Source organism: Solanum stenotomum, chromosome 12, assembly GCF_019186545.1.
Source record: "Solanum stenotomum isolate F172 chromosome 12, ASM1918654v1, whole genome shotgun sequence".
Taxonomy (NCBI): domain Eukaryota; kingdom Viridiplantae; phylum Streptophyta; class Magnoliopsida; order Solanales; family Solanaceae; genus Solanum; species Solanum stenotomum.
Genome location: NC_064293.1, coordinates 20,183,329 through 20,197,473, shown reverse-complemented (window position 1 = coordinate 20,197,473; position 14,145 = coordinate 20,183,329). Strand labels below are relative to the sequence as shown.

Here is a 14,145-nt window from a genome sequence, read left to right as displayed (position 1 = left end):
GGGGGTAGCCTAATCAAGCGTAACATTTGACATTAGACCACACTTTTGAAGTGTCGCCAAAGTAGCAAATCTTACAAAGCGTGGCCAAAGAGGTATAAAGGCCACACTTTGGAGTATTTCATTAGCAATACTTTTATCTGATTATACTACACTTAAAAGTGTTACCTTTGCGTTGTTATTGGTTACACTTTAAAAGTGAAGCCTTTTATATCCCACCTACAACAACACTTATAAAGTGTAACTTTTGTTATGTACAAGATAAAATTTATAAACAATAAGACACTTTCGAAGTGTTGCAATGCTGTGTAGATTTTTTGTAGCCACAACTTAGCCACACTTACGACAAAATTTAGTTTGCATATATCAATAATCACAATTAAATATATATAAGTGATATAAAGCACAAAATTTGCTTATAAATAATTCGAAAGTATATATTTCAAATTAAATAAACTTCGAAAACAAGTCTCATACATATAGAAAGCAATTGCGTAAAGATCTCTACCAGCAATACATTCCACAAAACCAAATGTATTCAAACAACATATGATAATATATAGTACAAAAACTCTTTATCGTTCACTACAATAGATCGAGTTTACTTCTATCCTCTATTCATAAAATTCAATCAGTGGCATTTTCCTGCACATTAACAAGTAAATTATAAGTTAGAGAATCAAATATTTCATATGCTCACTATATTGTTCAATTCCCAACCCCTTCACACTTAAATGAACCCCAAACATGTACAAAAACTATAAAATCTGGGAGAAAACAATAGGGCATGTATTCCAAGACTATCACAGTAGGCAAATATCAATGATAAAATAAATCTGGGAGAAAATAGTAGGCAAACTCCGTATGACAGTCTATCCCTACATATTCTTCAAAACTTATTCTTCAAACTCTAGCCATATTATCATCTGTTAGAACTTTTAGAAGAACAGGTGATATGCAAAATATGGAGGCAAAAAGTCTAGTAGTGCAAGAGTCAAATTCCTGGTCTTTAATGATACTAGCAGACTCCGTATGACAGTTTATCCCTACATAAATTGGCCTTGCAATTGGGGAGAGTTGATCTTGTTGATAGAAGGATGCAGACAACTAGAATTGACACTAACAACTAGGCTGAAAGTCAGGCAGCTTTACGTGGACTGCACTGGTGTGTTCAACATGGATACAAGAAGGAGATATTGGAGGTCGACTCAGAGCTATTAACCAAATGACTCAACAAAAATGCCAAAACTCCATGGAAGATTCAACACACCATCAACGAGCTCATGAACACTGCTAGACAACTGGAATTCTTTAGGTATACACAATCCTATTTTAACAAAAATTATTATATCACTACAGAGGACAACTATGTCAAACCAGGAGCCCAGATCCTTTCCCCAACAAGAATCATTCCACAACCATACAAGGAAAACGGAAAACCAATAATGCCAGGCAACACATTGGACAACTTCAGAAGAACATCAATCAAGTCAACAATAAGAGGAGATACACAAGCAACAAAACGACAACTACCTTGGAAATCGATAACAATATGCAGACTACTAACAGAGAATGCTAAAAACAAAATACCTTTTNATGCAAGGCAACACATTGGACAGCTTCAGAAGAACATCAATCAAGTCGACAATAAGAGGAGATACACAAGCAACAAAACGACAACTACCTTGGAAATCGATAACAATATGCAGACTACTAACAGAGAATGCTAAAAACAAAATACCTTTTGAATAACTGGATTATGATCTGACCCTGAAGAATGTGGAAGATTTGTGCCTCTTATAGTTTGTGTGCTACTTGCATCAATAGGTGAAGCAAGGTTATATCCTTGAGGATCTCCATCAGAGTAAGCAAAATCTAGGATTGAATCAACACCAACAATATACTCTTTGCTATACCTTGCTAAATCCATCCAATCCTTGGATGGGATACAGATTCTTGAAGTATAACAATATATAATGGCCCATCTTATTTACTCCTGAACTCATCCAAAAAAAACTATAGCCCTAGTGAGAAGAAAATTAATGGATCGTTACTTAGGTATTAACACTGCGACTATCTAAATTTATAGGACGATCTTCTCTAAAGTATGAAACACTTGTTGTCAACTAAAGGAACCCTTTGTCTATACAAAACAATATGACTGAAAAGGCTACGACTTACATCAACACTACTAAGCATTTTCATGAAACTAAAATAGCGTACAAACTTGCTAATTTGAGGGACTCACCTGTAAAGAGGCCAATTTCAGTTGACAATGACTTGATCATCTCTAATTTTTCTTTTATTATGTTCTCTTTGTCCGCAATCACCTCATCCTTTCCTTTCAATGCTTGCTCTGTTTCCTCAATATTTGATTCTTAAATAAAACATAACCCATTAGAAGGAAAGAGAGATGGCTAATAATTAATATTTGGTAGTCCAAATTGAAACAAAACAAATTACATCCCAAAAACTAATCCAGAACTCACTATTGCAGAATTATCTCACAACACAAGGAAAAATGTATGGAATTTAGCAACATGCATTGACAATGGCAAGCACAAAGTATGACAACAGCAGAATAGGCACCTTTCAAATTTATAATCATGTCTTTTAAATTTTTATGAGGGTGTGTGAATTATTCTTGTTGCGACTCTCTTTTCCAAATTAGATATGCTACTTGCATATAATTTCTGATTTGTACAGTCACCAATGGAGAAGTGTAATTGCGGATTATCTCCAAAATTGTATCTCTCTATTGAGTCATTAAATGTTGGCTAGTCANAAATTTATAATCATGTCTTTTAAATTTTTATGAGGGTGTGTGAATTATTCTTGTTGCGACTCTCTTTTCCAAATTAGATATGCTACTTGCATATAATTTCTGATTTGTACAGTCACCAATGGAGAAGTGTAATTGCGGATTATCTCCAAAATTGTATCTCTCTATTGAGTCATTAAATGTTGGCTAGTCATTAATCTTTCTTTCAAAACATACATATATTACTTATTTTCACTATACCTAAAATCTTAGAGCTGATTTGTGCTAAAAAATGGACAGTGGACAACTAAAATTAAAAGCTTATATCAAAGGAGAAGAAAGGATTTCTACTATACCTAGATTAAATTTAATATTGTGTTAAAATCTTTTTATTTTAAGTTAAGTAAAGAATAGAACAAAATAGAAATAGTTTGTAGCAATATAATGCTTCAATTTTGGGGTAAAAGAAAATAGAGAGTATAAATTTGAAACATGCAACCACAAATCATATAAAGGTATAAACTCCATAAATGTAGAAGAACCAACAGAGACCTAGAAAAGTGAATGTTACTAGAGAAAACATAGTAGAACTCACATTGAGAACAACAGACGTCACCGAACTCCCCGAGCCATGGCGATGGAACTAAGGTGAAGTGGATTCTGAGGAAGTGTATGAGTAATAAAGGCACAACATGTGTTATATATGTGTCTTGAATAAACGATCCCCAGAAGAGACACCACACGACCTAGCTCAACTGCCTCATGCTTATACTTTTGTAGAGAGAAAAAGTGAAGCAGTAGGAGATTGCTTTCAAGTTCCTTTTGTCACCCCCCTTTTCCTTCCTAACAAAAACAGTATTACAAGATCTTAACTACCAACACTAAGAGGACTAATAAACAAGAGAAGGAACTTCATTAAGGATTTTCACTTGGTTTCAAATATGAGTTCAAATTTAAGAGAAAATTCTGCTAATACTCGAATCAAAAGTTTTTCATACTAAATAACAGCAAAATCAATGCAAACAAAAAAGATATAATTACTCAAAAATAGATTAGCAAATGTGCGTCAACAGAATCAAATAAAATGTCACATAAAATTTTAGAGCCACACTCAAATTTTCCTCGCTTGCTCACAAGTTAAACTTAAATATCCCAACACAAATTACTATACCTTGGAGTTCCTTGATATGCTCACTAGAAGAGATGTGTTGTGCCTGAAACCAGAGAGATTCCAATAATAAGACAGTTGAGAAGATTGATTAAAATTGATGATTAGAATTTAGCAAACCTCAACTAATACTATGCCTCCTCAATATTCTAAATCTAAAATTTAGCAGGGGAGCTTTTTAACTTCAATTGACAGCAAATAGACCTGAAGCTAATGTAAGCTCCTTTTAGATTGCTATATTGTCTTGGAGATGCTCGTTTCTTAAAATCTATACTCTAGAGATTTGGTATAGGTTTTGTAGAAACATAGCTCTTCACATATTTACTACCACAACTGATATATAAGAACATACATAACTGTATATATTTTTGTTTATAGGATGTATACGACTAGATGTTCACCAAACATAATCAAGTTCATGTGTAGGCATCCGCAAACTTCTTTTTTCTCTAGGTAGTGGAGAGAAACTTATTTTCTTGAATTGCTCAGTGAGTTTTTCAAGATAAGCATGGTATGTCAAAAGTTTTTCATATTTGGTTTTTCATTTATTTTGAGTTTGGTAGATGATAAGCGTCGAATCCCTAAATACTTCGATTTCTTATGTTCCCAGGGTCAAGGCACAATTTCGAGAAAGAATCTCTTGAAAGAGAAAAAAATATGAATGTTTTCTCTCCCTGATTTGCAGATCTCTGTTATCGAAACACAGTAACCTGTAATACTCTTTCTGAGAGCCACAATTGTAGAGTGTGGTCTTTACTTCTGACCAATACTCCCATTTTGCTTTAGAAAGCAGAAAAAGGCTACTTTGCCTTTCGAGCTTTCTTATTCGATTGAGCATAGAGGCCTCCATACTTTCATTTCTTCTTCTGAAAAAAGGGAATCACGCTCATGTCACGTGGAGGTACTGCAGAAAAAAAATAGCAAAATCCGATCCAATTTATCGTAATCGATTAGTTTACATGTTTATTAACCGTATTCTGAAANGCCTCCATACTTTCATTTCTTCTTATGAAAAAAGGGAATCACGCTCATGTCACGTCGAGGTACTGTAGAAAAAAAATAGCAAAATCCGATCCAATTTATCGTAATCGATTAGTTTACATGTTTATTAACCGTATTCTGAAACACGGAAAAAAAATCATGCGCTAGAATTTCTATGAAGAAAGAAAGAGAAGCAATAAAAATATTACTTCAACTCTTCAAGCATATCATCAAACAACTTGACTGCATTACAGTGCACATAAAAAATCTTCCTATGCCTCCAAAATTTGACTTCTTCTTAGAAAATTTTGCAAGCAAACTATTACAGTACTATATTTGTGTAGATTCTTCATTGTTCTCTGTAAGCTCTTTTGTTTTTTATGGTGGATTATTCTTAGGTATTAGATAATGATATTACAAAATGGAAATATACAAGAAAGGAAATGAATATTATATCAAAAGTCATTTTTACTATTACGATAAATTTCTTATTAATATTGTTTAGCAGTAATATAGAAAATGTACCTCTTGATCTTTGGAATTATGGCCATATCAGTTACATAAAAAAGAACCTGCACCAATGAATTATTCTCATAAGAGGAATCTGATCAGATAATCAAATTCCTCAAACTTAATAAACATATTAAGAGCACCCGAAAAGAAAATATAGTATAAATTCAATAACTTCGTAAGTAGAATGAAAACGAAGTACAAATTCAAGAACTTCAGAAGTAGAATGAAGATGTCAAAACCAATAATTTCTAAGAAAGATAGAATCAAATGCTTACATACTCACCGATTTATATTTGTAACACCAGGACCAACAAACAAATAGAATAAAATCATAGTTAACAATAACTTAGAAAACTAGAGGACAACTACATTGTGTCTGGAGATGATTGTGTAGCAGTCAAAAGTTGTTGGGATGAGTATGGTATAAAATACGGAAAGCCAACAAGTATTTGATCATCAAACGTCTCACTTGCATTTCACCTTACAGTGCATCTATAGCATTAGGAAGTGAAATGTCAGGTGGAATTCAAGATGTGAGAATTCAAGACATTACAACCATCTAGACAGAATTAGGGATAAGGATCAAGACTGGCGTGGGGCGAGGGGGCTACATCGAAGATATATATGTCAAGGGGATGAAACTGCACACTATTAAATGGGTAATCTGGATAACAGACAACTATGGTTCACATGCTGACCACTGGGATCCTAAAGCCTTACCAGAGATAAAAGAAATCAATTACCGGGATGTGGTGGCTGAGAACGTGTCAATCGCTAGCCGGCTAGATGGGATATCCGGGGATCCTTTCACTGGAATCTGCATGTCCAATGTAACATTTGGTTTAGAAGAAAAGTCCAAGAAATATCCATGGGCTTGCACTAATATTGAAGGAATTAGCAGTAGTGTACAACCTCCACCATGTAAGTTGCTAGCTTATCAGGGCCCAAAGAAAAGTGGTGTGTCTACTTTTCCTACAGAAAGTTTACCCATAGATAGCATAGAGTTTCAAAGATGTTCTTATAGATTGAATCTCTGATAAGCTTTCCATACATGTAATAGTTCTATTACTTAAGTACCCATACTTTTCATGGCTACTTCAGAATACCCTCAACACTACTCTACAAATATAACTATATAAGGCCATGTGTTCTTTTCCAAAATGGATGATTTCATGTTACACTATAAGAAGCAAAACTATGATTCTACAAACCGTGATTATCAACAAATCTAAGAAAGACAAATCTTAAAGTTCATTTACCAGTAAGGAATTGTGAACAACACGTTTAAGATAGCAAATTCACGAATCTGGATATCACCTTGTAGCTGAGAAAGAATATAGAAACACTAAAGAAAATTAGGTGATTTTTCATAAGAATACAATTCTACAATCACATAGGGCATCCAGATTGAAAAATACATACAAGTACTGCCAAACCACTTGAAAGTAAAAATAGGTCAAATTCTTAAGATAACAAGCAGTAATCACTTAGGATTTCTTAGTTCTACCAGCCAGAGAGAATCTAGTAACAAGAAGGAATTGGTACTTGGAACATTCTGATAACCTTGAATGACTAATAGGACAAATCTAACATAAGCTACTAATAGAACCATGAACTTGCCTCCATTGCATTTGATCTACGTTTTCCAAGCATCATTGAGAGGTTTGATAAGTACCCTACAAAATTTATGAAACAACAGAAATTATAAAACAACATCTCTCTCAGTGAGTTGGATCTGGATTGAAGTTCACAGATTCCCTCCAAATGATCTCCTTGAGATTTTCTTCAATAAAAGATGGTTGCTCAAAGTCAAAACTAAAAGGCCTAGGACAAACAGGCTCATCATTGATATCCAACAGAGTGATAACAATGAATTAGAAGAAGGCTGGCATAGTCACGGTGTACTTGAATCTATCTCCATCGCCACTGCTCGTAGATTCTCCGATTCCTCTAAATTTGAAGTTCGTCGAATTGTTTCTCCTGTCTCTAGGACAAAGGTGAAGAAGGATTAGGGAATCCCCACATGCCATTGATAAGGTTACTGAAGAAATATTTGGAGAAATTGAGAAGGAGAGAAACTAGGGTTTAGGTTTCAATTTTTGAGTAGTGCTTTAGGCAAAAAGCAGCACAAAATTTTCTTTGGGGAAAAACGTTTTTATTTTTGTATTGAGTGTTTTTTTTGGCCAATTAGAAATTGGAGGGAGAGTTCAATATATGGGAGGTGATACAATATTTGGTTGAAAATTTTAAGATAATTATAAGGACATACTTGTCAAGTGTTGCTTTTAGAATTATAAAAATATCACACTTCAAAAGTGTAATCATATGTGTAAATAAGTGTTGCTAATTATGTAATGATTTGGCAACACTTATAAAGTGTAGCCTATACCGTTAAATATTATACTTTATAAGTGTTGCCAATATTACCGTAGTCAAAAGGCAAAAACTAAGGCTACGCTTTAAAAGCGTAGTTACAAATATATGTTTTCCTCAAATGCAAATAACACAGAGTCTAAAATGTAATATAAAAAAAAAAAAAGAGGGAGGTAAAGAGAAATCATATCTATGCAGTCTCTCCATCTGTCGGAGCATCAGTGCCCGATGCCTTACCCTGAGCCTAGACATCAGTACCCGAGGTCACCTCAAGGGGAACAACAGTGCCAGCTTCACCAAGGTCTGTTGATTGTGAGTCTGCCAGAAAGACATGCACCGCTCTGCAAAATCCCCTGGCCAATGGAGGAGTATTAGGTTCTAGGGTAATGGTTTTCCTGGCAGGAGTGGACCTCTTGTCCTTGCCTTTCCCAGTAGTTGTGGGTTGTTTCGAAGCTTTTCCTTTCGACGTACCTGCATCTTCCATTATTGAATTTCCTTTGGACTTCTCTTGAGCCGACGTTATTCTTTCAGCTGCTTTAGGTTTACTCATATCTGCAAAATCTTGAAGAGAAGTTAGAGAAATATTTGACAAAAGCACTGATAAACTACGCTGATATCATTTGGCTATCAAGAGTTAGTCCGCTGAAAGCTACAGTGCACAGAGATCCAGGGGAGTTGACAAGGGCAAAGCGAGACTTTAGGTGAGTCGCCAAAAGTTTTTAGCGACCTTCAACTTCTTGCCGAAAGTTACAAAATTAACAGCACATTTATCATTAAATTAAGGATGAGATGGGAACGTTAGGCGAATCGCCGAGTGGTTCGGCAAGCTCGACCCAGCTCGCCAAACGGCTCACCATACCTATTTTCAACCCATCTTCTCGAACTCAACCATGTAACCCCTGAAGAAGAAATGAAATTATGCACTAGTACAATCAAGGTATGACCCATAGCTCCCAAAAACAACCCTTCGAATTTTAAACCAAATTAAGGCAAACAATCACTGGAATTCAACCGTAACAATTACTCGAACAAGATTGTCAAATTAAAGCATGCGTGTAAACAATCTAGTCCTATACGGCAGGGTCAGAATACTTTCAAACAAGATCTGGTTATTGCAAATGAGCATAACTTTTAATAAAATAAATTTAGGGCATAGAAAACTGACCTTTTGTGTTGACTACGAAATAATTGAAATGCTAGGCGGCAAGGAAATCCAATTTCTAGCACAAATCAACAAAAATACAATAGAGAAGAAATGATATTGAAAGTAAAACTAGGTGTGAGTTTGTAAAGTTTGAAAATGAGGAAGAGCGTAGGAAATTGAAACTTTTAAACATTTGTCTTGAAAAACCATCCAGTTCTTGACCACTCGGCGACATTAGTCATGAGTGCCGAACCATTCGGTGTCACTCCGAGCAATCACATTCTTCGTTGATTTTTACAAAATCCCCCAGCTAATTAGGGAGTCTAAACGGTGGTCTCCGACGAGATCACCGACATGGTCGGCGATTCTCCATGAATTTCCTGTGCTCGCTGAGTTTTACAGACTCCAATGTAAGTTGGTCTTGAGTCTAACGGCGGTATAGTTTGGGGTCGCCGAACCGTTCGGTGATTCGCTGATTGGATCTGTTTCTCACCAATCTGCACTTTTCGATTACTTTCCACACTTCCAGCTGCACAATCAACACACCATTCTTTTATTAAAGCAACATAAAGCAATAAAGGGTTTCGGGTTGCCTCCCAAACAACGCCTTAGTTAACGTTGTGGCACGACGCAAGTCCGCCTTCAAACCTCATTTTTGGGATTGACCATAGTGTCACTAGGCAAACCTCCTTGCTGTCTCGGATTGAGGTGAAACGAGTTATGATCCATTTGGGTCTCTAACAGGTTTATCGAAATTGAATGGGAGGTGACGGTCTGGTTAAGGGTGGACACATCTTCTTTCATGCCTTTTAATATTTCTTCTGACCCTTCAACTTAGTTGAGAATACATGAGAGCATATCCTCAGACCNCATTTGGGTCTCTAACAGCTTTATCGAAATTGAATGGGAGGTGACGGTCTGGTTAAGGGTGGACACATCTTCTTTCATGCCTTTTAATATTTCTTCTGACCCTTCAACTTAGTTGAGAATACATGAGAGCATATCCTCAGACCTACCACCTTCCGAGTCTTTAGGGTTTTGGCGCTCATGGGGAGGCACATATCTATCTTTCTCCCTATCCTTCCAATTCAGATTACGGCCCCTCCATTCACGATCTCGATCTTTCCAATCTTCCTCTCTAGTCCAACCTTGGTTACCTCCCTGCCTTATGTAGTTTTAACGACAGTTACCTCCTTGATTGGCTAGAAAATTTACCTCCTCGTTATACAAGGCTTCAAACTTCATCTCCTCAGGATTTGCACACTCGAACCCCACGGCATTGACACCACAACTACCAGCCCCCATGACATTTTTGGATAAAATGTCAAGCTGTGTCATGATTTTGGCCATGTTTTGGTCCCTCTCATGATCTTTTTCAATCTGCTCGTTAGATAGTTTGAAGGTGAGAGGAAAGACTTGGTCTTCTCGAGTGTACCACGCTCTGTTGATGGTTGTGATGCCATCTAAAAGTTGGGTTGCTCCTACATATGGTTGCTACATTAAGCCTCTAGGTGAAAGTTGTTCAGCGACCACTTTGATTACCGAGTCCAAACTCCGGTAAAAGTACTGAAGCATCACATTATTAGGAAAACCATGGGTTGGGCATTGAAGCACTAACTTTTTGAACAGTAACCAAGTTATGTGTAGAGGCTCTCCTTCTAGAATCTTAAAGCTGTGAATGATATCCCGAAGGGTCATCATCTTTGAGGGAGGGAAAAATCGCAGTTGAAATGCGGTTACCAATTCCTCCCAAGAAGTGATGGATTCACGCGGCAACTCGGCCAACCATTTCCACGCCTATCCCATCAACGAGAAAGGGAATAATTTTAACCAGATTGACTTCTGAGATATGTTTTTGAACGAGAAAGGTATGCACACATCCACGAAGTTCTGAAGATGCTCGTGAGCCAACCCGCTGAAAAGTCCCTATAGTTGCAAGAGTTGCAACATAGTACTCGTTATGTGGAAAACTGAATTTCTCTTTACTGGAGGTTACCGGATGGCTCAAATACCTCCCATGACATGGGGACCACTAATGTTGGGCTCCTGGACATCATTGAGTTTTTGATATCGTCTTGGTTGCCTAACTGGCTACCATTGCTACCGTTAACACTCATGCTTTCTTAAATATTCACACAAGCAAACAAAACTAAACTAAAGATTAAGTGAGTAAACTACAACTAAGAAGAACAAAAATTCTACTAATATAAGAATTCTCAAGGAACACCACTCCCCGGCAGCGGCGCCATTTTGATGTTTGCGCAATCAAGACACAACTTCCAATGCAGGTGTCTACGATTGTACAATAGTAAAGTAACCCAACGAAGGGTTGGGGTCGAGTCCCAAAGGAGTGGGTTTGAGAATTTATAGAAAAATAAAATAAAGTTCTAATTAGTCATAGCTAAAAACATTATTGAATATAAACATGTTAAATCTAAGGGGTGATGCAAGCGTCAATTATCAATGGGGGTTTGTGACAAGTAAGCAACAACAACAAAAATGCAAAGAGTACAAATCAAGGAGAGAGAACGCTTGGGATGTGATAGGAATACGGGTTAGACTAGACTATAGGGTACATGTGTTTGATAAAAATTATGTTAAGTATTATTGACTAGGCAAGACTATAGTGGGGGTAAATTCTCTCTGGAGCAACTTACCTCGAATCAAATGGGTTCCTCTCGGAAACCCACTTGCTGCATTGAAGAACAGCCTCTGCCTTATCCCACTCACTCTCTCGAGCGGAGTGTGTGGGAGAATGATTATGGTTCACTCTCTTGAGCTGAACCTCATATCGACCCACTCCCACCGGCTATCAATTTAGTAGTCTTAGTTTTACAACCTCTATCTCTCGCAAGCCAAAAACACAAAGGTGAAATCATATTTGCAACTACAATTTCATTAAGTACCAACATAACTACTGAACGAAATCACATCTAAACTACAAATAAACTTTCAGCTAGAAAGACCTAACAATTAGTCTAACCCATAGTCACAAAATCACACCTCAAGAATTGAGGTTTTAGCTACACATGTAAAAGAGATAGAAATCTATACCAATATGAGTTTACATTCAAATGGATATTAAGATTTATGTCTCAAAACAAGCAAAGAGTAAAGAATCCACAAGACCCAAGTCTGAATTCTTGGAGTTGAAACCCTTTGAATCTTCAAGTTCTTCAAAACCCTCTCCAAACTTAGAACTCAAAATTCTATGTTAAAAATTATACAATAAAAATTTGATATTAAGCTACAACTCTCAACGAGTATTTATAGTTTTCAAAAATGTGTGCTACAGCGGATCATTCGGCGTCGTTGTTCGAGATCTCTAATCACTTCGGCGATCCGCCCTTTTGTTGGTTTCATCGTCGTCTTGCTCTATCCTTCAGCATCATCGTATTTTTGATCATTGGGTGACATAGTACAACTTCGTGGAACTGCTCCGCGACACGTCGACTAGTCCTATTCACCCCTAATTTGACTTTCTTTCAAGGCTCAGCACACTAGAACGAAAAGCGAGGATAATACCTTTTGGCGATTCGTCGAATGGGTTCGGCGATTCTCAGATATTCATTTCTTCATTCTTTCAGCTGCCTTTGTTCCTTTTTGCTAAGTGGTGTTCATGCTTTCCCTCAAACTCCAAATACCTGAAACTTAAGGGTTTTCATCAGATATTGAGATAAAATATACATCTGAGGACACTAGTTCTATCAAAATATAGCCTAAATGAGTCCAATTTGTGGACTCATTTGTACCTCCTAGATGTAACAAGGCACATAGAACCTCGAAAGGGCCCATGTAAGTCACTTAGCATATCATAACATAAGAATAGAACAATAAAGAGTAAAAATGTATTTCTAGTCCAAAATTTTCATAAAGGAAATCAAAAGTCTAATACTTTTTTCAAAATAGCCATATATTACAATACTTTAAATGAAATAGGGTCACATCCCATACAACATAGTCTGAAAAGAAAATAGAAGAAAAGAACTACGATGAGATAAAATTTTTCCTCGAATCATGAGGACTCACCAACAAGCTAGGAGAAAAAGCAAATCCTAGCTTTAGCCACAACGATGATCACCTTGAGAACAAGATTCTACACTTAGGAAAATGTAGGAAAAGTAGGGGTTAATACAAAAATGCACAAAGTATGATAGCCAAGAATAAAAACCTTGAAAACATGCTAAAAGGTACATTTAATTTGAATGCATGCAATTTACTAAGTTAAAACATCATTATGAAGTTAGTGGGAAAGAATAACTCATAAGCCATTGATCATCATATCATAAGAGGAACATATCATAAATACCCTCAAAGCATACTTGTGCAATGCATGAATAAGACCCCATAAATCCCACCCTTGCTAAATAAAGCTTCTTGAGTAACCATAGTTCATAATTCATATTCTGGTTTATATTGTTGTCACAGTGGGGAATAAGCTTTAACCGACATAGACTATGAGCTTAACATGGAGTCTGGTGTCTACCCAACATCGAAAAGGGGTTGTTCTACTTGCCTAAGGTAGAACCATACTCTTAGCTTAGGTGGACCCACTAGCTATATAACCTATAAGGGGGTACATAGTTTACGGGATAAGGAGATTGCTAGCAGTAACCCAGACTCAACTAACGTAGAATGTTTCCATCTCATGAGACCTACTTTGGGAACCCGGACTGAACTAGCGTAAAAGGACCCATTGGGAAGTCAGACTCAACTAGTGTAAAAACTTCCATCATATATTCAATATCCACTCAGTGCTAAGCATTAATTCACACGGAGATCATATTAAGTCTTGACTTAAGTTCATATTCATGGAAGAATGTCTTGACACTCAATCAAACATAATTCATAAGATAGCTCATTAGATCATGAGAGAGAATAACCTTTCACCGTCCATGTCTACATATAGATTCAATACGTGAGAAAACCTTTCAACCCTAGAATCATCATATTGTGAGAAAAACATTTACATCATATCATAATCATACATAAGTGTTTATATGAGGATAACCTTTCAACAACACAACAACTATATCATAATCATATTCACTTCACTCTCAAAGTGTTGTTAAGGCATATACTAAATCATGCATAATATCATAATTTTCCCTTTCAAGGGTCATAATTCATATCAATCAGAACATCTAGAATTACTACATTAGACATGGATAAAAAATAATTCAAATAACTCAATTACTACAAGCATAA

General features: G+C 36.3%; 1 pseudogene; it reads left to right on the top strand.

Annotated features, from left to right (window-relative positions):
- Positions 1 to 3,389: 3,389 nt before the first annotated feature.
- LOC125847214 (probable polygalacturonase) lies at positions 3,390 to 6,457 on the top strand (annotated as a pseudogene).
- Positions 6,458 to 14,145: the final 7,688 nt, after the last annotated feature.